At 44.1% G+C, this 26420-nt stretch overlaps 1 protein-coding gene across 2 annotated transcripts in view; it reads right to left on the bottom strand.

Annotated features, from left to right (window-relative positions):
• The window catches only part of Plekhg1 (pleckstrin homology and RhoGEF domain containing G1), a 216991-nt gene that overhangs the window by 79812 nt on the left and 110759 nt on the right, over positions 1 to 26420 (bottom strand). The window contains exon 1 of one of the 2 annotated variants that reach the window (XM_052169640.1): positions 6142 to 6193. The exons of the other annotated variant lie outside the window; for it this stretch is intronic. The gene's annotated coding sequence lies outside the window, so the exon portion shown is untranslated. Of the gene's footprint in view, positions 1 to 6141; positions 6194 to 26420 lie in introns of those variants that run through there. 2 annotated transcript variants of the gene reach the window in all.

Below are 26420 nucleotides of genomic sequence, written 5' to 3'. Positions count from 1 at the left end.
CCCAGCATGGCCGCCAGCGTGCTATATGAGCTTGCTGTGAAGTTTCAAAGCTGCTGAAATATGCTTTCTGTTTGCTCCGTAACAACTTTATAGCCCATAAAACATGGACTAGTTTGTAGTTAAGATGCACTTGACCTAAAAAGCTTGATCCAACTTGAGTGTGGCGAAGATCCAAGCAGTGGCCATGCATTCAGACATGCTTGCTGCAGAGTGCACTTGCCAAAGTTCCGAGCTGCCGGTATGAAAACCTAGACTGTGACAGGCCAGGGAGGCAGCTTCGTGGGTAGAAACAGTGGCTGTGCCAGTGTGAGCATCTGAGTTCAAATCTCTGAACCCACCTGAGGCGTGACACAGTAGTGTGTGTCCGTAACACTGAAGGTCCTGGAGTGAGATGGAAGGTAGAGACAGAAGGCTCTCTGCAAGCTTGCAGGCCACCTAGTCAGGCCTATACAGGCAGACATGCACACACACACACACACACACACAGAGTACACACACACACACACAGAGTACACACTCACACACACATTCACATACATACACTCAAACCTGCACATACAGGTATACACACATACACTCAAATACACACACACACAGAGTACACACTCACACACACATTCACATACATACACTCAAACCTGCACATACAGGTATACACACATACACTCAAATACGCAAAACACGGTCACACACATACACACGCATATTTACACAATACATGTATTTAAACACACACAAAAACACACACATTCACATACATATTCACATACAAACACACACATGCAGGCGCATATATGTGGTTAAACACACAGACAGACAGACAGACACATACACACACTCACACACTCCTATACTTATTAAATGTCTATGCAGTCAGATTTCATTCAGTGGTATCCACCATAATTGTGACCCTGATAATGAGAGGCAATGACTATTCTCTGGGGTCCTAAAGGTCCAATGCCTTGAGGCTATGCTTTGGGTCCACATAAGTTGGATATGCTCAATACCAAAGGCCAGGACATCTGGGAAGTTCTAAGTCAAACGACTGACCCCTATAGATGAGACAGGGTGATTTCCAGGGGCAGTCCCCACTTCCTAACCAGGCAAATGTCATTCTTCTCCCTGGTCCTGAAATCATTCTTTAACATCGTCATATGACACTCATCACAATGTTAACAGGATGGTGGATACAACAGAGAGACCCCTTTCTTTCTTACCATTGTCTTTCTCTATTGACTATCACCCGGAGAGATCAAAGGAGATAAAGTTGGTTCTGGAGTCTAAGTTGTGTCACTATGATGGGAGCGCCTTTGAGATATTTAAAATTGGAATGTGACAATGAGGTTAGCAGGTATCTCCTTCTGGGTCACTCTTAAAAGGAGACATGAGTGGGTCCTAGTTTAGGGATGCTCCTAAACCAGACCACTGAAATGCTTGGGACCAGCCTATTCTGCAATTGCAGTTAGATACCTTAGACAACAGACTCCTGCAGATATCTGCGGCATTCAGCTGGTTTGCTTGGCTAAACATCTTCCAAAGACAGAAATCAGACATTTAAAATCAGGCCAAATAACAGCATGTGATTTGAGGCTGTACTTGTTAATGAGCAGCATTTTTTATGTTGACTCATAACTCCGAAGGTAATTACAGTCTTCTCATTTAAGGCAACATGCCTCGTAACAACCGTCTCGCTCTCACCTCCTTCAAAATAATCGGCAATCTCTATTGTCTGCGCTCTTCTTTCTAATGCAAATCTCCAGTGATTAATATTTATAAAATTATTCTGCTCAACATAGCCACTCGCTCTGTGAGTCCACTGAGCACTGGAGATGGGATAGAGCAGAATTGAGGTGAGCACCAATGTATAGAATACGTGCTGGGTTTAAACGTAGGTATGAAACAAAATTATCAGATTCCTCATTGATAATTTTGATGATATGCAGAAATGGTATTTTAGAATTGTGAGATACTTTTAATATCTTATTAAAAATTTGCCAGTGTTGGTTTACCTTTGTAAATGTCACTACTAGCAAATTTTAAATCCTATGTGTGTATGCCTGCGTGTATTTTTACAAATGCTTATGTCTAAGTCATCTAGATAATCACATTAATCTGTAAGATTTAGGGGCTGGAGAAGAGGCTCAGTGGTTAAAAGTACTGTACTGCTCTTGCAGAAGACCTGAGTAGTTCCCCCTCCCACCCCCATCCCATCCCTGTACCCACATTGGATAGCTCACAACCACCTGTAACTGCAAGGTTTGTTTGCTGTGTATTGTAATGCTAAGTGTGGGCCCCCAAGACCTGGTTGTTCCAGAGAGGTGAGAGTCCAAATGTGGGCCCAAGAGATGCCGTGTGTCCTTGCCCCCAGGTTATTTCTGATTGGTAAATAAAGATGCCAATAGCCAATAGTTGGGCAGAAGAGACACAGGGGGTTGAGGATTTCTGGGCTTATGGGGTTGGAGGGGAAGAGATGGGGGGGAGAGGTGGGGGGGAAGGAGAGGGAGAGGGAGAGAGGGATGGAGGGAGTGAGGGAGGGGGGAAAGGAGAGGGAGAGGAAGAAGAGGAAGCCGCCATGGGTTAGTGAGTCATGAAAACGTGGCCCTGAGGACTGACCAATTGGAGTCAAGAGTAGCCCAGATGAAACAGTAATAACTCAGGGTTATTGATAGAAAATAGATTGTAATAGCATAGAGGGTAGATATCTGCCTAACTCTTGTGCTGTTTAAGGCTTATTGTAAATAATAAAAGTTGTGCTTTTTTTTTTTTTTTAAATCCAGGAACTGAATGACCAAAGACCGAAAAGAAACCCCGAATCGGGATTAAACATTTCTACAGCGTGTAGCTTCAGCTCCAGGGGATCTGACTCCCTCTTCTGGCCGCTGTAGGCATCTACATCCACGTGCGTATAACCTTACACAGACACATAACTGAAAATTATAATGATTAAAAGGTTTAAATTTCTCTGCTTCTCCATTGCTGTTCAAGTAACAGTGAATTTGGAACGATGCACAAAACCCTGTCTTTATTACATGATTCACACATGTAAAATATTGTTAGGAGCAAGGAGATAGAGAGGGAGAGAAAATGGCTGCACACAATAGAGTGGCCAATTCTCCGTGACAAACTGAACCAGTTGGAATCTCCTCCAGATACCTTTTTATTCTGCTTTGAGTGAAAGATTAACACGTGCATACCACTCTGCTTTCCTTCCTAGAGCTTCCTTCTCTTCCCACATTCCAAATCAAGAGCTAATAGTAGACGGGTTTAGAGAACTCGTGGGCACCACAGGTAGATATTTTGACCATCGCTACTGTGAAATAAGCCAGTTTTATCCACACAGAGGTCATGGCTGGGCTCATTTTTGGTAGCCTTGTAGGCAGTGTGGGGGAGAAGCATCTGTAAGGGTCCTGCGGTTGCGGGACTCTGGATGTAAGAAGGGACGTGACCCCTGCCAGCACAATAACTCTAGAGCCTCCACCATGGTGAACAGGAAGGGAGCTGGAACCTCCGAATCACTATACGAAGAAGCTCACTTCCTGGGGGCAGCAAACAGTGAGACACACTGGGAAGTCCAGGGGTGTTGGGAAGCCTTCGCTGGTCTAGCCCCAGCTACTGTAGCAAATAAGAAGAAGCCTTCAGCCCATGCAACCTCACAGAACCCAAGTCAGAAAAAGCACTTGGCAAAGTGTCTCCTGAGTTCCCAGCTCATAGGAACCCTGAGAGGTTCTAAATGATTATTGCTGTTTCTAATTCCTGAGGCTTGGGAGTGATTTGGTTTACAGCAAGAGATTACCTAAGTAGATTCACCTTCTGTAATAAAAACTATACATCAAAATTACCTATCACCTTCCTCCACAAAACCCTTTAAGTTTATGTATTCCATCATGTTTAAAAGATTTCATAAAGAGAAAAGAAGAACTAAATCAACATCAGAGAGGATCATAGTTGGATCATGAAACAGAGATTATAGTTTGATTTCTAGTCTGTCACAGGATTCATAAACTGTTAGGGCAAAAAGAAATTTGGAGATGAGAAAATAAAGAACACAGTCTTAGCTACCTGTCTAAAGCACTTGGCATTTGTACCCCAAAAGCTTATATATATATTGTGTGTATGTGCACATGTGTCTATGTGGTATATATGCAATATAGGTGTACATGTGTGTATGATATGTGTATGATATGTGGTGTGTATACATGTGTATGTGTGTGTGTTTGGTATTTGTGGTATGCATGGTATGTGTGGTATATGTGTATGTTCATATATGTGTATGTTCATATATGTGTATGTTCGTATATGTGTATGTATGTGTATATGTGTGTGTGTTTGGCATGTGTGGTATGTACGTGTGTGTACATGTACATTTTTATATATGTATGAATCTATCCCTACTATATGTACAGATAGAAATCAAACAGTAAAGCAGAAATTAAATCATGCATGAATTTTCTTCCTGTCAGAGCATGTGTGTGTTTGCCCTGGTTCAGTGTCCTTCCCAGGCCCCATACAACCTCCCCAATGTGACTCCAACCCTGAAGTAACCAGAAGGTCACTAGCTGATGCCCACATTGTCCATTCCTAACTGCATTCAGGCACAAGTACCAACTCCGTGCTAGCCGTGTCCTATATGGTACTGATGTCAGGTTTTAGCCAGGAAAGTTTAGCACTGACTTTGCCGTGTGAAACAAAACAAAACCGCCAACCCCTATTTTTAATTTCCATTGAAAAATAACCAGTTCCAGTTTCACTTTGAACAGTGCTTTCCTGTTAGCATGAAACTCCTGGACTCAAACAGTAAGTGACCAAGTGTCAGCCTCATCTGTATGGGACACGCTTCTGTTCCCACATCTCTGCTGTTTGGAAGAAGGCACAAAGCAAAAATAACATTTTCTTAAAGGAGGAGGAGGAGGAGGGACAGAATTCCAAGGGATTGACAATAGTACTTGGCAAATAAATCCCTTCCCAAAGTACATTAAACACTTTCTTCACGGAAAAGGAGGAAGGGGAATTGAATGCCCAACAATAGGGGTCAGAGTAAAGAAACCCTCCAGACAGGCACAGTGTAAAAGGATCGCATGTTAGGTCCTTAAAGGTAGAAGAAGCTGTGTATTCAAAATACATGGCTGAGGAAGGAGGAATGGTTTTATAAATACGAACAACAGGACCTGACATTTAAATTTTAGATACAAATGTACTGCCACAAAAAGGATCTATTGTAAAACACTAACACGACTTTTCCCAAGTAGAAATGGGTTATTTTCTTTGGCTGTTTATCTAAAACTATCTTTTTTCTTTAATAACCTTTCAAATAGCTTTCAAAATCTGCCCAAGTTACTTAAGGGAATTAAAACCACAGCCCCCTCCCCCATCTGTATCAAATGTATAAACGTTTTAAACTAAAATAATTTGATTTTCATATACAAAATATGATAGAGTAAAATCTATACACATTAAAAATGTCGGCGTCACAAAGTTGAGAAAATTAGTAGGACAGTATAAATTTAATTCCAGTTGATAATAACATTGAACACAAGCCCGGCTGCCTCTCCATCCCAGTCATTTCTTTTAATAAAAGTATTTTCTACCAAGGGAACCCTCAAACGCAAACCTCATTTCCACAGTTCACTTTGGTTGCCATGCGCCCGCCTCAGGCTAAGCTGCATTGCTCCAGCTGCAGAGCTTAAAGCCTGCAAGCATCCCTTGTCCCCCTCCAGCTCGGCTGGCCAGACCTCAGTAAGAAAGGATATTAAAGTGTGGAGCATTCAATGCGCGCTTGGAAGTTTCTCTCTGGAGTTGAGAACATGAGTCTCCAGTTATTTCAAACAAACTTTAAGGGGAGATCAAAGCCGAACTAAGCCCAAACAAGCAAAAACAATTTCATACAGACTTCAGTTCAGATGCAAGGAGGTGGGATACGGATAATCTGGATGAATTCCATTGTCAGAAAACTTCAGGGCATGCGTGGCGTCCGCCCCGGGACACATGTGCTGCATACCTGAGCTTCCGTCCTTACAGTGTTGTAAAGAAAGACTCCCCCTCCCCGTAAGGGTTTCTCCCGTTTCTGAGGCTTCCGCTGCTCTAGCTGCTCACAGAGGGAAGGACTGGTGTCGGTTCCCTGCAATCACCTCCACCAGCACCTACCTGCCTTCCACGGAGGCTGGACATGTCTGTCTTCAGCTGGTGCAGTGGCCGCACTGGGCGCGCAGTCAGGTAAGACAAGAAGCCCTTACTAGTCTGTGCAGAGTCTTGTGCTGAAATATTGCATGAGTCAGCTTTTATCTTTCAAACCCAACACACAAAGGCTTTACAAAAAACCTGATTTGCAACTTTCTGGCTGCCTTTCCCCCCCCCTGGTGCATAGACCACAGACTTCAGCATCTCAGAGAGCCTTAAATGAAACATGACATCATTCAATTGAGAAATAGGACAATAGACACCCACTGTGGGTCAGTCGCAAACCGAACCCTTCTCTCAGAGACACCCTACGGCTTCCATTCTTTTGTGCAGTCAAATGCTGCCCACAGCCTGAACGCCTGAACGCGCCTCCCTCTGCCTTTTACCTTCTGGCTCTAGCCAGGGTTCTCCACAAGCCTCACATTAAAATGAGCGGAGTCCTGGCGGTCAGATATTTTCAAGTTCATTTCCTGATTTACAAGCGTGTTTGAAAGTGAATCACGCAACTTTAACAGAACTTTTAAAGGGGTGTTCAGGGTTGACTAGCACCTGGTTCAGGGTGCCCTGGGTAACCTTAGTCTACCGGTTAGCACCTTGCACATCTCAGGTAGCAGAGTTAGGTGGGAATACATTTGCCCTGGACTTTAAACCAGAGTTTTAAAAGTTCTGCCCGTAGACAAATGCCTAAAAATCAAAATGTGCAGGGTTCTTTTTTTTTTTTTTGAAAAACAGTTAAATTCCATTATATGTATAAATACAGAATAATTTAATTCACACATTTCAGTAAATTGGACTCATTTGGGATTTTAAATTTTCCTAAGGTCACTTGTCTTTAAAAATGTCACATCTCTCTCTCTCTCTCTCTCTCACATACACACACACATACACACACACACACACACACACACACGCGCGTGCATGCACACACACAAACAATAAAGTCAAATAAAGTGCTACGACTATCTTGAGCTGAAGTTTCAATGCCAGTTTATATTTATATATTTATACCCAAGACTGGATCTCGATCATCTTACACTTAATGATCTAATACCATCAGATGCTTTTCAGTACACATTCCACTGAAAGCCTTCAGCTGTGGTTATGAAAAAAAAAAAAAACAACCCAGCATTCGCAGATCATCTTTAATACAGCAATTTCTATCATGCCTATTAGGTGATTTGGAGCTAATGACATAATAGGCTAATTTGTGTTAATGCCCGTTTCCTCCGAATGGGTCTGTGAGCACTCGGCTTCCCCTCTCACAGACTCAGACAGCAAAGCACGTTTGGAGGAGAGACACTGGGGAAGGTTTGTTCTCTGTCATCTACCAGAGCAATGGATACCACGAAGCCAGGATGCTAGGAGACCTAGGAGACCAGGATGCTAGGGTGAGAGGAAGGCCCCTCCCCCCAGCCCAGCCTGTAGAGACAGCCTTACTTTTCCTTTTGTCACCATCATAGTGGTCTCTTTGTTCTCATCAGTGTTTGTGAATCCACACCAGAGCCCAGATAAACTCTCCTTTCCACTTTGTCAAATGCCCTCCATCTTCCTAAGTCTCCACAGGCACCTTCACTGTGGTTTCTCCTGGTTAAACAGCTACTTATTACACTCAGAGTAAGCTCTGCCTAGCCTTTTATTTAATCATTTTCTGTCTTCTCTCCCATCCACAATGGAGGGAGGCAGGCAATCTCCCCTTACTGTAGATTTTAAACTCCTGGACAGATGCAAATATCCAGAGGTGTCTGTTGGCTCCTGTGTAGTCTGTGTGTAGACTTGGCTATCAGATTAATGGCCTCCATCTTCCAATAAAATGTTTCTGCCCGTGGATCTTCCCGTTCCCAAACGTGTTGCTGTTTTTAATATTTCTAAGATCTGATGGATGAGTTACAAGGAAAACGTTGCAGCCTAGCTGCCTTGTATGTGGCCAGTGAGCAGTTTGCTACATTTACCCACTGGACAAGTGACAGCCCCAGAACAGAGAGCTGAAGTCAAAGTACAGGCCAGGTCACTCCTGTGGGACAGTCATGAGCTGGGCTATCGACAACTCCTGTTTTCTGAAGAGCATTAGCTTGTACAAAGACCTCTCATGTAAATAGCTTGCAAGTAGCTGAAACCAACTGTATGACACTTACGAATGACAGAAGGGTAAGTATTTTGAATCTGAATTTTTAAATTATTAATTTTTTTACTTCAGACCAGGACACACACACACACACTTTGTGTGTTTCTATTTATCCCAGTACTACAATTTTTGCAAAATGAACAAATTCATAGCAGATAGGGCCAGAGTATGGATAACAGCAGAGAGGACAAGAGAGAGGGAAAAGTCACATCTTAAAGTTAGAGAGCCAGGGGCCTTTCACCTCTCACCTTTCACCCCTGGGTCCCATTTTCTTACAGCCCAGCCGTGCTCCACTCAGACTCTACAAAGGCTTTACCTTCCAGCTCCCAACTCCCAGCTCCCACTCCACATACCAGTTAGCCAGACTGGTAACAGCTCTTGGAAGGAAATGGCTATCTTGCCACCGCCTTCTGTGCACATAGCAAGAAAAGAAGGCACCCTGTTATCCTTGCCAGTTCTTGCTGCTCAGGTCACTTGTGAACATGGCCACCAAATGAAGAGGCAGGCCTTGCTCAGCAAACTTTCCCTCCAAACCCAGTGAGATTAGTCACACTATTAGACACACACGTGTCGTCCTTGGTGGATAAAGGCGCATTGCTGCAAAGTCACTTTTTCGAATCCTCTTCTAGCACGGGTACAATCAGGAGGAGAGGACTTTTCTGTGTTGTCATCTGGAATGAGGGATGGAGACCCTGAGGAACACCACACAACATGGACATACCTAGAGGAACTAGAACACAAGCTAGCAAGAAAGGAAAACTTGGGCCAGCAGGTGCTCTGAAAGCCAGCAGGATGAGAAAGTCCTGCATCAGTCAAAATACAAAACCCTTCCTAGAGTTTGCCACAGCTTGGAATCCGTCCCACCACAAGTTGACTATTCCTTGTGTGAATGCTCAGGATCGATGGGTTTCAGAAATTTCTGGATTTCGAAATATTCTTATACACAATGTTTCCGTTTTCATAGTATATACACCCATACATATGAATTGAAATTAATTCTAGACAACATTTGTCATACTTTGGTGGAGGAGATAAAGTTTTTGTCATCTGAAATTGTCCATTTGTGATATTATGTCATCACTCCAAATGTTTTGAGATCTGTGGGTTTCTGAGTTCCCAGTGTTTCAGTCAGGTTTTCAGAGTAGGGTGTATAGCCTGTGCTAGAGACTTAAGTCTTGAGCTAGGGAGATGGCTCTATTAGTAAAGTCTTTGCCTTGCAAGCTTGAGAACTGAGTTCAGTTCCTAGAGGTGAGGACATACACACACAATCTCAGGGACAACACGATGGGAAGAGACAGGTGGGTCCCTGCACCTCACCGATAAGCTACCCTAGCCTACATGGGTTCTGTTCCTCAAGTTTTAGGTCCATAAAAGACTTTATCTCAAGTAAAAGGTGGAAAGTGCCTGGGAAATGATACCCAGAGGGTATCATTATCCACATGGGTATGAACTCATCTAGGAGTGCATGTGCGCATGTGGACAGTGTACACATGTGCATGGACATACACACTTAAAAAAAAAACAACTCAAGTCTTTCTTGGCATAGGTAACAGCTATGAATGAAAACTATAGTTTCCTCTGGGAAAGAATCATGGGGTCATTGCCCCTGTGCCAAGAATTAGCCTGTCCTTTCTGCTAAGAACTACCTTGGGATATTAGCAATGAGACTATAGTGGTTTTGTTTAGTTGTTTGGGATAAGGAGAGGAAGTATGCATGCAGTATGGCCACCAGGGCTTCAAGGCTCTCCCCACTGAAACACTGCAAATTCTGAAGCCAGCTCACAGTGCCGAAAACGTGGACCAGGGACGTCCCAGAGATGCCAGGAAAGGAAAAGGGGGACTCAAGGAAGGAGTTAGCCTCAAATCACCCAGGGTCAGATAACTTTATAAAGTTGCATGGTTTCAGATGAAGGAGCTGAAAATTGCAGCAGACATTTAACAGCATATGCCATGGTTTCTATATAAAGCATAGCAGCTGAATATTCGCTGGCGAGCCTTGCAGGGAAGAACCTTCTTTGGTCTTAGATACTGCCATCATCTCCCATTTTCTAAGACGCAACCAACAAAACCAACAAAACCTTTCCTGACGCTCAGGCTTTTACAACACATTCCCAATTTGTGTTTAGTCTATCAGACTTTTCCTTCAGCACAGAGGTAGATATGTTTTACATTTTCTGAATACATCACAGGAAAAAAGAGTGATGAACACGGAAGTCAATGGTGTATCCCTAACAGCCCACATCGACTTCGGAGTCCCTTTGAAGGCTACACGGACATTCTCCTGAGGGTGAGTGGTAGGGAACTAATCCCCTGTGCATTGCAGATACTCTGCCTACATTCTAAGCCCAGAGAACATCCCCAGTTACATCTACCTTATAGTTACATGGGTGTTTGACCACACAGTTGGCCAAACAAAGGGTGACTTGGCAATTTTCTTTCCAAAGGGCTATCTGTGAGCAAAATGATTTCAAAGGCATCTGTCTTTGTTTCTACCTATTTACAGAGTATTTAGTCTCAGTAGAAGATACGGTGGTTTAAAGTAGATGTAAATCATCTGCCTACTGGAGAAATGTGAAAGTCTTTTCCGTTTGCGCTGGAGAATGAAATCCACTGAGAGAAACAGAACTACACACACACACTAATTACTCATGCCAATCAGCAGAAAAGCCTAGTTCCTCCCCCAAACTGCCCACTGTACCATCTTTAAGGATACTTCTGGAGGACTTGCTGTCATCCCAGCACTTAGGAGGCAGAGGCAGGTGGATGCCTGTGAGTTCCATGCCAGCCTGGTCTACAGAGCGAGTTCCCGTATTGCCTTGGCTATGCAGAGAAACCCTGTCTCAGAAAACAAAACTAAGCAACCATCTGAGCAAACGAATCCACAGCATCTACTTCTTTCATACACTGGTTTTCACAGCCCACCCTTCCAACTGACAGAGAGGATTTAGTTTCTCCCTTGTATTCCTACCGTGATCGGCCATGCAGGGAAGGCGGTGGCCAACTTGCCTCCAGACTCTCATATCTTGCTCTGTTGCAGGTGTCCCGACTGGTTCATGTCTCTGGGCTGAAGACGCGCCTTAGCTCTACCCCGTGTTCTCGTTTTGTTAGGACATTGGCCTTTATTCTCCAGAGCATTGAAATCAAGTCTTAGTTGGTTATTTCTGAACCGAGCAGTACTCAGATAGCAAGCAAGCAAATATGTTACAAATAGCTTCTTGCTTTCAATCATCTATCAGGTCCCATCTTTAAGGACACCTCGGGAGGACTCACTGGGAAAAGCACAATGGGAGAATTATCCCTGGAGAATGCAGTTGGCTTTTAGACACGTTCCTCCCTACCCACCCCCAGGAGATAACACGCATCAAATCCATTCAGAGCCAGAGGCATTCTGTACAATCTATCCTTCTGCAAACACTGACACAATGTACTTGATCTTGAGCAGGGGCTTGGGTATGCAGCTGAAATCTCATGGTTGTGTTTCCAAAATGCAAATTGAAAAAAAAAAAAAGAATCTGTACAGTTTCAGAGGAGCCACCAATTCCAAGTCCCAGCAGAAGAGACAACCCCTGTTTGCTAGCTTTCTGCCTCTCCTTGCTACCACAGCTCCCTGGGGTGCACAGGGCTGAGAGGAAGACTCTGTGGCCAGCTGTTTCCAGCTGTTGCATAACCCCATTGACAGAGGTAGCTTCAGAGACAGTTATCAAAACAGCAGAGGTGAGGATATGAGCTTGAGGGCGACCCAGGCAAGCTGCTTGGAACAAATTTAAGTCAGTGCAGGGATCCTACTCAGGCCCTTTGCCCTTACTAATAAATATCACCCCTAGGCATCATGGGGTGGGGGAAGGGGAGACCTGCACCCCCAAACTACAAACGACCCAGGGCTGTTATAGTTCGATGCATGGCCTATGAGCAAATGAATTTACCTCAGGGGACACTAATTTCTAGGTCTGGAGCAGGATGGTTGGCGCATATGTCCATTTGATCTTGACCATGAGAACAATCCCACTCAGGGAAAATGTGTACCTGGCCGGAAACAGCACACACCCCAGAAAAGCACTCCCTCAGGAGGAAGAGCATTTGGCTCCAGGCTTTGTGAGATTTTATTTTAAACTAAAGGCAGTGAGGACCACAGATTGGACGGAGCATGTGATGACCACAATCGGAATCGCCCACGTGTTACCACGGTGAAGGCGGAGCAGTGTAGTTAGCGCCGACCGCTTGAGGACCGCTTCCCCTGGCTGCGAAGGCTTGAGGACCGCTACCCCTGCCTTTAACAGCCTTGCCCCTTTCTGGCCTTCACTTAGAGGCAGCCACCAAAGCCCACACTGGAGGCTGCTCCCGGACACCAACTCCCCCTTCCTTGAAGCTCTTGAAGGAGCAGTATGGGACAAGCCTCAAATCCAATGACAAGTGAAACGCATTGTCAAATGGCAGGGAATCGGCTGTGTGGTGCTGCGCATAGAACCGATTGTGATTGTATACATTTGCTCTGTTTTTCTAGTTCATTCTCTCCCATGTTCTCAATCTGTCCTTCAAGCAATATTGAGGGGAGAGAGAGAGAGAGAGAGAGAGAGAGAGAGAGATTGATTGATTTACTCTGGACGGTAAAATCCAGTTCTTTTAGACTGCCTTCACACATGTTTTCCCATCGCAACCTCACAGAGTATAAACTCGGCGGACCCGTCTCATCTTTCATCTTCGAGTTAATGACTTGGGATCCAAGCTGAGAGCCAAACCTGCTGAAAGTTTCAGGGAGCCCTAGCGTTGCCTAATCCCAGTTCCCACAGGGGCGCATGAAGTAACTTGTTTACACTAACAGAACAAAGGAAGGGGGAAGGAGCTCTCGGTTCTGAGACAGGTCGGTCTTAATTAGGTCCCAAAACAAGTGTAGTCAAATTTATTGTGGTTCATTTTAAATAAAACCCCATCAAACCCTTCACAAATATAAAAAGAAGTGTGTGTGTGTGTGGTGGTGGTGGGGGGGGGGAAGACCACATATAAATATTAGCCTTTGGTGAGGTGGTGGAAGCAGCCAACTCTTTTATTTCTCCCTTGGATGTTATCTCTACATTTTTTTGTTAATGAATATGGTTTGGGGCATGACAATACAAAAGGGACAAAATAAACTCACACAATGGCAATCCTTCTGTGCTGAACACAGATGTTTCCCATCCCAGCTTCCCAGGGTGTTCTGTCTCTGGGTGGGTACCTTGTGCTCTCTGTCAGGTGTCCAGGCAGGTCTGGCTAATTAGAAGCACCAGTAGTATGAAGCAAGAAGCGAGGGGGCAGGGGCCTGTCTTCCACCTGCTTGTGCATCTAGAGTCTGATGCTCAGCCCTGACTGGATCTGAGCAGTTCCCCTCTGGGGCTCCCTTTACCTGTTCTCTGGTTCTTCTAGGGTCCCAGTGGGTTGTCTGGGGTCAGAGGCAAAGACATCCTGCTGTAGCATCTCTGGCCAGGTTCCCTTAGCCACACCTACTTCTTTAAGAAAGAAGTCCCCATTAAACCCTTCCAGTGAGCCAGGGGTGGGAGTCCAGTGTCCTGTAGTTACTGGGTTGACATACTGATTCTGGACTCTGGTTTGAAAGGTCAAAGGCAGTCTGCATTCACAGGTTTCTTTAGAACATCATCCATGGTTTTTTTTTTACTCTGGGGTCTAATGCCAAATGGTAGTGTTTCTAACTTAGGACTCGCTTGAGTCTAGTTAATGAAATAAACGCTTAATTATCACAAATGTATTTCCTGTTTGCTGCCTACTGATGTGTGTACTCACTAGTACTTATTGAGCTGTTATTATGGGCTGAGTATTATCTCAGGCACTAAAGGAGTAAGAATCTTGCCTTCTTGGAAGACAGACAAGCTAAATCCTTTGATTATGTCCGGTCAGTATGAGAAAAGGACTGTTGAGATATTCTAACATAAGTCCTCACCTGGTTTGGATAGCCACCTACACTTCCCCATGAGGGGTTAGTTTATTGCTTGGAGCCTGCTACGTACTCAATTCCTGCATAGGTTACCTGTCTACTTGGAGAAGTTCTAAGTTGGTGGTTTTCTTTATTTACTTTCTTTTTTTTGTTTGTTTGTTTTATCATACTGACAAACTGTGTGTAAGTGTCTGTGTGTGGAGCCACACAAGTACCACAGTGTATAGGTAAAGATCTGATAGAAACCTTTGGGAGATAATTCTTTCTTTCTACCTTCTTGGTACCAGGGTTGAACGCATCCTCTAAGGCTCGGTAGCAAGTGCCTTTACCTGCAAAGTAATTCATTCAGGCCCTTTTGTGTATGTTCCTGTGTGACTGTATGTGTGTGCATGCATACATACATGTTCACCATGTGCAGGTGAGCGTGTTGAGTCAGAAGTGAGTTTTGAGTGGTGATCTCCCTCTGTTGAGATCCACCTTTTTTTTTTTTTTTGAGTTGGGGGTCTCTTACTCAACCTGGAACTCAATGGTTCAGCAAGATCAGTTGACAAGACAATTCTATGGCTGTTCCTGACTCCATCTTCACAGTGTTAGGATTATAACGGCTACGTGCTGGTTTTTCAGCAGATACTGGACATCCAAACTCAGATCTTTAAACTTGTGCAACAAGCACTTTATTGACTAAGTTCTTTTCCCAGTTGTAGTATTTGTTCTTACCTTGGGCTGATGCTCACCATGACAGGAAAACACAAAAAACAATTCTGTTTTCCCCCATGTGATTCTTTAGTTACCAGAGATTTCCTCTCAGGCTTCTACGCATATTTACTTCTTCATACAAATGTTTACTACAGACTATCCTCAAAGCAGGAGTTCACGGTAAGGAACAAGAAGGATACTTGTACCTTTTGGCTCTGGAGAGCCTGGGATACTGTCTCTGCATTCTTCACCCTGTGCCTCAGGACTTTGGTTTCCTATTGCTTCCGCTGTAGGATTTCAGAGTCACTCAGACCTCAGGCCAACTTACTACTGGAAAATACTGAAGACACCACTTTTAAAGGTCATTTAGGTAATAAATACTCCATTCTCTGCTGATCTAGAGTTAGGGCAGGGAGCTAGACTCAGGCCTGTCATCTGAGCAGGTGACCTCACAGGAAGTGCATCTGGTGCATGAGGCACAGGGGTCACAGAAGCAGGGAAGAAGGGGAGGGACTTGCTGGTAGCAATCTGGAGGGACTTTCCTGAGGAAGAGATGTGTGAACTGGCATCTGACATCGGAGAAGACGTATGTAAGAGGAACTAGGTAAGAGAAAAGGCTCATCTGTCAAGGATGCTTCCCTTCCTGTAGGCAGAGAGTGCTCATAACAGGTGGTGATCACCCAAGCTGTTTTTGTTCCCTTGTGTGTAAATACCGCAGTTACACAGCATAATTAAAAGCAATGTTTATTCTCACAGTTCATCTTTCAGAAACCATCCTTCCCCAAGCTGAAGTGATCCTATCTTTTAATGTCTTTCCCTCTCTCTCTCCCTCTCTTTGTGTGTGTGTGTGTGTGTGTGTGTGTGTGTGTGTGTATGTGTATTCTATTCTAAACACTGGGCAGAGCTTCATAGACAGTAACCATGACTGCTATTGTTTGGCCAACTGAATGGGGTCTTTTCATAAATATAAACCACACCTCAAATTTCCCTACCCAGCACTTTCAGAGTAAAATGAACATCAGCGATCTAAAAGAAGGACTCACAAAGGAATGTCCTGATAGATGGGAAGCTGGTGAGTCCACTTGGTTTGTCTTGAAGCTTCTAGGGGCCAGATAGAGTGACTGCGTGTATCCAGTTAGCCACCTGCGCTATGGGACCTGAAGCCAGAGACAATTACCCAGTTGTTAATACGGCTTTGAGCAGAACACTGACTTAAATTTAAATGAATTCGTCATAGCAAAATGGTGAGACTCAGTGAATTAAACCACTCCAAAAGTAAAGAGAAGTCGAGCTTCCACCATTACTACTGACTATCACCTTACTGGTTTAGTAATACAAAACGTCCCCATAGCTAAATTTATCTTGTCCAATCAACATCATCATTTATTGCGTATGAAAAGACATGTGGAAAAAAAGCCAAGATCAGGGGTTGGGATGTGTGGGGTCCCAGTTCTCCTGGATGTGTCTGCCATCTTGGCTAAGTGGCTACCATGTCTGATCTAGATTCAACTCAACTACGAAGATGAGAGATCTGGAGTTTCTGGCCTTTAAAAACATGTTTCCAAAGGAATGAACCAAATATCCCACAATTCTGGGTGACGCACTGGATTTGTGACCTACTTGATAGTTCCATAGACTATCTTCCTTCGGGCTTTAAGACAACTTTAACCTCTTAAAAGAGGTCCCACCAACATCAGTAACCATGGGCTGGTGCATTCATCGTGGACATGCGGACTTTGTATACAGAGACTGGATTAAAATCTCTTAGCCAGCAGGAAGTGGAAATCCTAATTCAACTCTTGGCAAGGGTAAAACTCCCTCCCAAGCTTCAGCATCAAGTGACAGTCTACACGGCCTGCCTCTCAGGTTATACTTTGGCTGCTCACTGACATCATCCTGCTGTCTACACAATCGTATTCTGAAAACCAAATAATAAAGTAGACTAGCAGAAAAGGCTCATTTCAGCACAGGGTTTTGTGGCTACATCCCAACCAAGTACCTGCTGTCATAGATCCCTAGGATGGCCGGAACAGAGAGGCTGAATTAGAGACTGGAGAGATGGCCCAGTGGGTGTAGGGGCATTTGATGATCTATTAGAAGATGGGCTGGGCCCCCAGAACTGACATCAGGTGGCTTGCAACTCCCTGAAACTCCAGATCCAGGGACTCCACAGGCACCCATACATGTGTCATGCACACACACACCCCAAATAAATCTTAAAAAATGAAGTTGAATCAACTACACAACTGCAAACTTGGTGCTCAGAGAGCCGAGACACGAGGCCAGCCTGGGCTACCACAGCTGTTTCAAAAGTAAACCAAAACCAATGCAGGGAGTGGAGGGAACCTGGAGCTTGTATACATTCTTGAGTGAATGGGTCTTATTAACATGGGCTACATCAAGGACCCCAGTTCCTAAGACTCACGGGAAAATGGCAAAGCCTTTCCCAGGCTAGGTTCAGGGAATGGCAAAGCCTTCACTCCTGGTGGGGGTGTGAATGTTGTTAGAGGGTGTAGAGAAAGTCCACATCTCCTCCTTGGTGGTTAACAATCTGAGGACTGCTTCCTAAGGAGAGACCGTGACTAAGAAGATTAGCTAAGCAGGCTTCTTTGTTCAAGTGTATATAATGGCCCTGCTTCCTTGTTTATCTGTGTGCAATAACTCCGTCTCCTTGTTCAGGCACACAAAACAACCCTGCCTCCCTGTTGTTTTACTGCATATAATAAACATGGCGAGTTTGCAGTGGGGATGCATCATCTGCATCAGAGAGCCCACTCCACCCAGTCCCAGATTTTCACAGCCTTGCCTCCCCATTCTGGTCTATCCTTGGAGCAGTGCTAGATGCAGCTCAAAGAGTGTGGTTGATTCAAAGACCTCCAGGGAATCTGTACCAGGGAGTCTGTACTCTTGATAGTCAGAACAAAGTCACTGTGATAAGGTGTCTTTGAGACCTGAAACTTTGTAGCTGTTCCTGCTCTACAGCTGGTTTTGCAGCTGGTTCACTGACTGGTTTACCAAGGGCCTGGCTAAGATGTCCCCTGGAAAGAGAATTCTGTCAGTATCTAAAGGTGGTACTCTGCTTTTTATTTTAGGTGCATATAATAGATTCTACGTGGGAGTCTGGGTTGGGTGAAGCTGCCAAGGAGTTTGTCTGGTAACAGTGAAAGAGTCTGAGAGAATCAGGGAGAAGGGAGCAGCGTTGTAGAGAATATGACGGGGGGGGGGGGGGGGGGGGAGGGGAGGAGGAATCTAGTTTTGTTGTTCTTCAGAAAAATAAGCCAAGATCCGCTGGTTGTAAATGCTAGAATCGGCACATTATATTCCTGTCTCGCCAGTCTCTTGTCCCTTCTGAAAAACAATAGGCAGAGTAGAGACTTAGAAATGGAGATGGGATTTTGATTTTAATCCCATCAAAACAAACAGGGTTGCACAACTGGCTGGGCTTTGCAGTAAGGAGAGAGGAGGCCTGAGTGACCCAGTCTGATAGAACATTTGCCAGTCTGGTCTCCCGTCACTTCAGAGGGTGTCCGGAGGCACCAGTCCACCATCAGCGTTTTTTCCCTAGAAAGGAGAAAAGTCTTGTCCTGTCCCCCATCCCCGTGTTTATATCTTTCTGAACTCTGAAGATAAAAATCCCGGAATACATTGAGGCCTCTGAGGGGATTCTCAGACATAGGGCCCTCTCTGATATGTGATATCTTCCCTCAGGAGCTCACAGGGAGGAGAGGAGGGGCAAAGAAAAACAAACCTGACCACTTTCCCCTAATGCTGGTGTAAAAGAAAAAAAAAAAAAAAGCAGAGATTTAAGCACTAGCTTCTCTGGGCTTCTATGGATCCAACAGGTCTGACTTTAGACTATTAATGTATTTTCTCTCCCGAATCCCGAGGTTTACAGAGTTCACGGGCTCCAGCTCATCTCCTCTGGGGAGCCCTGGTATCTCCTTCATACACGGGAAGGCAAAAGGAGAATAACTGGTAGCCCCACTCAAAAGCACAGGAGAGCAGGCTGTTGCCTGGCCTTCTGCGCATGCTCCCTGCCTGGCCTTCTGCGCATGCTCCCTCTTCAGACGCCTAGGGGGACACCCAGCGGCCAAGAAAAAGTTAGAGGCTGGTGAGTTCTTTATACCTTCCGCGTGGATAAATATCACTGTGATTTTGTTTTCTCTGAAGATGAGCTAAACCACGTATAACCTGTAAAAATGAGCGCTCCGATGATGTAGCTTCAAAATGGACCTTGCATTCCGTTCTACTGCAGACATTTAGATTGTAACCTACTTAGACATTGTATTACGTCAGTTATTGTAAATGGTACCGTGGACCAAATGCTTGATGAATGCAATTGCCAATTGCAGACACACACACACTCCCACCAGCCTTTCTTCCAGGTATGATCTAACCCTCAAAAGTCTGAATCATCGCTGCCAAAGCCCTAACAAGGAAGTAATTAAAATTAAATGACGTCACAAGGGTGGGGGCCCTAATCCAACCGGACTGCTATTCCCACAAGAAGTTAGCTGGTTTAGTAGATAAAATGAATCCCTAGTGAGCGTAAGGACCAGAGTTGGATCCACAGAACCCTGTAAAAAGGCATATAATCCCAGCCGGGAGGAGGCAGGGACAGGCAGATCCCAGGGGACTGTTGGCCTGCCAGTCTAGCCTACTAGCAAATTCCAGGTCACTGAGAGATCTCATCTCAAGGTTAGTGGGGGAAGTCAGATCCCCTTGGAACTGGAGTTATTGATAGTTGTGAGCCACCTGGTGGTGCTGGAACTTGAACCTGGTCCTCTGCAGGAGGCAAGAGATAATCTTAGCCTCTGCTGGGCCTATTCTCCAAGCCCTTACTATTAAAGGGTATTAAAGCGTGTCACAAATGCATGTGAAATGAAGCCGTAAATGACAGAGAAACTTCCATCCCCGAAGTTTTAGAATGTTTTAGGGAAAGGCATCTTTGTGGCCAGCTGATTATGAGTCGTGCTAAGTGCCAGGTTCTGCTCCGTGTCCTGTAGGCTAACTCCTCCCACCTTCTTTAGGCGTGGCAAGTACTGCTTTTAATTACCAAGAACTCAGCGAGGAGGAGCAGCTTTAGGTTGTTTCCGTATCCTGACTATAGTTCTCCCTCCCCCAACTCCATCCAGGTCCCCCCACCTTCCCATCATCCAAGTCCACATCTTTTCTTGTTCCCTCTCATTAAAAAACACACAAGAATCTATTAAAAGAAGAAGAGATAAAAAACAAACGGGACTAGTACAAAACAAACAAAAACAAATAGCTAAAGTGGGGGGAGGAGCACAAGAAACACATATAGCACAGACAGACATAGACATCTCAAAAACACAATAAAGTCAGAAACCACAATATATAAGCCAAAGTCCTGCAGAGCAAGAAAAAAAAAAAAAAAAAAAGAACTTGAACAAAGACATTGGGATTTATTTCAGAGTTTGTCTTCTCAGTTACTATGTGACTGTTGTGATCATAAAGACAGAATCCTAACAGTTGGCACTACCAGGTATGTAATTTGTATCATAGATGGGTAGATTTTTGAGAGCTTGGGACATGAACCATAGGGCCGTGGGGGAGGGGGATGTCTTAGAATGAACCTTTTTTTTTTTGATTTATTTATATATATGAATGCTCTATCTGCGGGTACGCCTGCATGCCAGAAGAGGGCATCAGATCCTACTACGGATGGTTGTGAGCCACCAAGTGGTTGCTGGGAATTGAACTCAGGAACCTCTCGAAGAGCAGACAGCGCTCTTCACCACTGAGTCATCCCTCCAGCCCAAGAATGAACCTTCTTACTATCAATGTTCATTTTACAAAGGAAACTGAAGTCTGGCAAAAAGGATCATCTTGGGTCATCTGGTTCTGACTTTTACTCTGAGCTGGCATCAGACTGTCCTGTAAGACTTGCCTGACTGACAGTCTCACTCCAGGGCCTGCAACTCCAAGGGACTGGCCTGGGGACCCCAGAGCCCGCTAGCATCCCAGAAGGCTGATGCACCTGTGGTCCTACGGGTGCATTTTGAGACTCGACTTAGTGGGATCATTCAGAGGGTAGATGGCAGCCATGCTCGGGAAGAAGACCACTAAGCAGAAACCAGCTTCAAGAGCTAGCTTATTCCAGTATAGGTTCCTGTCCCATGGGTGAGACACACGGGCATCTCCTGGTCTGCTGTCCCATGACCCGCTCTAACGCTGGCCCTTCACAAGACCCTCTGTGTCTCCCCCAGTACATGGCCCACATGAGACAATAAAAACCTGCTCGCTGTCAAGGATAAATATTATTCTCGCCGTGAGCTATTTATCAAAACTTGTGATCTAAAATTTGGCTCTATCAATGCCAAACATAAGAGTTAGCAGAGCTAGCAGGGGCCGTGGAGGGGTGCCAGTATCCACCCCCAGAAGGGGAGGAAAATTAGACAGTTTCAAAGTTTTCATTTATTTACATTATAAATCAAAAGAATTTGTTTTTTTGCTTATTTGGTTAGCTGTGAAGGCATATTGCCTTCATTAAGATCCTTAATAAAATATTCAAAAACAGGGATACTTGATTATTAACATATACTTTTAATATTAATTCTTAATATTTTTATTTTTAACATGCCAAATATTTAATGTTAATATTTCGTATTTAATTAATATATACTTAGTTATTGTTCAGGCTTGCCACGCTTAGCCATGTCTAGTTTTCTGTGGCCTTAAGGAATATTCTGAGGCTTCAGTGACTTACTGCGTAGAGGGCACACATGCTGAGCCTGGCACATATGAAGGGCTGACAGAACGCCGCCAGGGCTTGGGCATTTTCATGGGTGAATTAGAAGGAGCCAAACGATATGAATCAAGTTGGTAGAGGAACATCATAACCTCAACCATCTCCTTCCGTGGGGGTGAAGGGATTTAGAAACAGCAGCATCCCAGGATACCCATGGAGCACCTACATTTACCAGGTTGTTACCCGACATACAGAAGCCTCCAGGGACTGAACACATGCTAGTCATTTTGCATTGACTCCCAGCATCTTTTCTTGAATACCCTCTAGGCGCCCAAGTCTTCAGGTTCTAGACAATAATTTTGGATTGGTATCTTTTATTTTTAAATAAGTATAAACCAGGGAACCCTCTCTGTCCCTACATGAAACCAGCCCAATAATATACAAGAATCTCCTACACACCGTACTAAGTTTCTCCAAGCACAGCAGCGTACAGAGCTAACACACGATTGGTAACAGTCCTGTCCGTAGGGCATATCCATGTTCTACCGGCTTCCATGCCAGTTGTGCCTTGATTGTGAGTAATGACAAGAACATGTAATGGGCAAAAGGCAGTATTAACACCTTCTTATCTGGTATCACTTTGAACTGTACCATTGTAACAGCTGTAAGAAAAGGATTGCCCAAAATACAATTGTTTTGGGGGGAACAGGGGGGAGAGACTGATCTTGACAATAATCACCAAATCATAATCAAATAAATTTGTTTTCAAGGCATCTCTAGGAATGAGGGTGATTGTGAAACCGTTTCACATCTTCGAAGATTTGACACATGTATTAGAATTCACCCACTCTAATCCCCAATCTTACACAATTGTCAGAAAAGAACAAATTAGGGGGCTCTAGAACTTTGAATATTGTCTGAATCTAGTGGCATATCCAGGTGCTTCTATGTTATTACACTCCCTTAAGTAATCTTTAGCAATTATTATTACTGTGTTTATATACATATTTTCTACACCAATTTGCTAAAATGACATAAGACATGCTTCCTGGAACATACTCTGTGTGTGCATGCGTGTGTGTATGCATGCGTGTGTGTGTGTGTGTGTGTGTGTGTGTGATGTGCATGCACACACACATGCATATATATATATATAAGAATAATAAAACTAGATATTTTAATAAGCTGGCATAAGTAGGATTTTACTGTGTCTTATTTTCACAATATATAGTCACTTAAGCATCAAATCATTAATATGCTGATGATTTTTTTAATGAACATCACAGGCATAATATGATCAAAGTTGATAGCTTTGATGATAAGGTCACTCATCACTGAGCTCCAGTTTCTCTGAGAACTAAAAAAGAATCTATATGGAAATTTGGTTGTGAAACAGTAAGGATGATTAGAAACAATTTATAGATTAAAAAGTAGATATAGGCCGGGCAGTGGTGGCGCACACCTTTGATCCCAGCACTTGGGAGGCAGAGGCAGGTGGATTTCTGAGTTTGAGGCCAGCCTGGTCTACAGAGTGAGTTCTAGGACAGCCAGGGCTGTCTTGAAACTTTGTCTTGAAGAACCAAAACAAACAAACAAACAAACAAATAACTTTTTAAAAAGGGGATATAATAACAAAATTTCAATTCCTGAAACATAGAATTCCATTTGATGCATTATCAATGCTTAGTCTTTACTTATAACATTATATTAAAAAGAAAAGAAAGCCAGGACAAATGCCTCAAGCGTTCAGGAGAAGCAGGCCTAAGAGTCTATGATCAAAAGGTCTAGGATTACACTCCTGAGCAGACACTAAGCAGAGCAAATACGTGGGGACATTTTTGATCCTTCTTATAAGAAAGCTGCCCTGGTATCAGAAAACACAACATGGCCCCGTTCCTTTACACTCTAGGGGACTGTCTGCATCCTCTCATGCCAGTGAGGCTGGCCAGGGTAAACACGTGTCTCAATAGGTGGACAAGCCAACTCCTCTCCAGCTGTACACAGAGCTGACGACCCTGCTGGGGCCACTTGGATTCTCAATGAGCAAACGCAACTTTCATAAAAGGACTCCCCATCCCAGGGCCAGCCCCAGGCGAGAGTCTGAAATGGAAATGTATCCTGGACTATAGTGTGGCCCCACTCCAAACCCCAGGGAGCAGAGTCACAGCACAACCCATTTGAGTGTCCTCTGACCTACCCCCAATCTCTGTCCCCACTTACATCTCCCTCCTTAAGGTCAAATGCCCTACCCTGGGCCACCCCACAAAGATTCTCAGGAAACTGAGAAAGCTACACTAACCCACCCATGGTTAGAGAACAGGAGAGCCGCTATCCCACATCCAAGTTCAGCCAACTTTCAGTTGCTTATGACAGACCAAGCTGGTCTATGGGCATTAGGAATTGAAATTTTACTACTAGATTCATTTTTGTTTTTTTAGGGCAAGGAATTTACAAATTCTCTCTACTGGCTTGTACTCTTTTAAGAAAAAAAATACTGCTATTACTGTGGGAGGGAATGGGGGCAACGGTGTGAGTCCCTGCACCTCATGTGGGTGTCAGAGGGCAGCTTTATGCAGCTGCTTTTCTCTTCCTACCCCAGGTGGGCTCCAGAGATTGAACTCAAGTTGCCAGGTTGCATGGCAAGTGCCTTTGTACACTGAGCCTTCTCTCTGGCCCACGGTCTCTATTTTTCAAAATCAAACAATTACACGTATTCTATTTTAGTGCTTAGAGAAACTTGAAAGCATTAAAAAATATTCACATATTTAAAAAGGTCCTTAAAAATAAGTATACACAGGGATATGCTTACAACTTTCCTCCCCCCCTCTCCCTCCCTCTCCCTCCCTGCCTTTCTTTCCATATCCCCCCCCCCCCCCCAGACAGGGTTTCTCTGTGTAGCCCTGGCTGTCCTGAAACTTACTCTGTAGACCAGGCTGGCCTTGAACTCAGAAATCTGCCTACCTCTGCCTCCGAAGTACTGGGATTAAAGGCATGCGCCACCACCACCTGGCTCTTACAACCTTTTCAATCAACCTTTATCCAAAGGTAGCATGTCCTTACCTTCCACCATATATATGTATGTGTATGAATGTATGTATATTCATATATATGTGTGTATTTATATGTATATACGTATATATAGAATTTTAGACATAATATATATATATATATATATATATATATATATACACATAGGAAATATATAAATTCATAAAACAACCAATATAATTAAAACCAAGAAACTTTTGATTGGCCATAGCATAATTTTTCATACTTTCTTGGCGATAAAACGAAGACTTCTATTGAATGCATAATATGTAAATAACCCTTCCGTAAATAGCTTTTTGGTCTCAGAGGACTCAGCTTCATTCATACAGAGAAACTCTGGGACGTTTCCCTCTTCCTAGATAACCATCTCTGTCTGGATTTGAGGGATTTGCAAAGCTCTGCTCATGACTCATTCACTCATTCCCCGACTTTTGAGAGGCAGCCAGTGCACGTGACACAGAGACGTTCCTCTTCAGACACACAGACAAAGCCGGGTTCATGAGGTTGAGGAAAAGGTCACCCCTGTACCCAGTGCCACCAACCTGCAAAGGCAGGAAGTGGGCGCATTCACGAGAGGGCAATTAGATGACCAAAGGGTTCATGGCATCGTTAACAAGTATCTCGATAGCATCCTATGGCTTTGAATTAAAAATGGAAGATTTTATTCCAGAGCTGGCAGCACCCCCCCCACACACACACACACTTAGGGTTTTGGGGACAGAGATGATGATGCCAGCCAGGAGTACTCACTACAGTCCTCCCTGTTGGTGGCATTAGTGTCTGAGCCTTGCTTTTACTAAAAGCTTCTGCTAGATGTCTTAGGGCTTTCCATGTAAGCTGTCAAAGAAGTGATTTAAAAGACATATGGAGGGCTGGAGAGATGGCTCAGTGGTTAAGAGCACTGACTGCTCTTCCAGAGGTCCTGAGTTCAAATCCCAGCAACCACATGGTGGCTCACAACTATCTGTAATGGGATCCGATGCCCCGTTCTGGTGTGTCTGAAGACAGCTACAGTGTATTCATACATAAAATAAAAATAAATCTTTAAAGGACATGCGGACTTTAAACATCTTCACAGAAAGAAGGCGTGCTCTAGTACGCTGACTGCAGTGCTCCCTCACAGCAAGTCGGACACTATTTTAGGCTGACAGGAGCTTTTGTACTCACAGCAGAACTAACACATAAAAGGACCCCTGCTGACTTGCTGTGATTACAGTTAAGGACAAATCTACATTTTAAGACCACGACTCTAAATTCGTATTATGTTCACAATCCCCCCTTCTTTCCTAGTAAAGAAACATACTTAAAATCTCCTTGTAAGGATTTATGCACAACGTTTCCTCTATTCAAGGCGGGCATCTTTTAGTCTGATAAAATTGCAATGACTAGATCTTTCTATCTTCACGCTAGAGACTTTAGTTTCAGACCTCTGGAAAATGATACTAAAGAACGTTTGGGAACTGGGGTTGTGTGGGCGCCCACATAAGCACCTGACACACAGAGGCTCATTGCATCCTCAGAAGAAAGTCTTCATTGTGAAGATGAACAACTCAAAGCCCGGCACACTCTGTAACAAGTCCAAGGTTACACAATCTCAAGCAGAGGATGCAGCACATCACCAGAATCTGCCTCCTCTAGTGTGAGTGTTCTAACCCATCATCCCACATCTGGAAGTATCAGGGAAACCAAACTAACACATTCTCTGTGAGGAAAGAAACCTCACAGAGGTTAGCCCTGGGGGCTCC

The sequence above is a fragment of the Apodemus sylvaticus genome, chromosome 23 (assembly GCF_947179515.1).
Source record: "Apodemus sylvaticus chromosome 23, mApoSyl1.1, whole genome shotgun sequence".
NCBI classification, from domain to species: Eukaryota; Metazoa; Chordata; class Mammalia; order Rodentia; family Muridae; genus Apodemus; species Apodemus sylvaticus.
The sequence above is the reverse complement of the archived record's forward strand: the minus strand, read 5'-3'. Positions and strand labels throughout refer to the sequence as shown.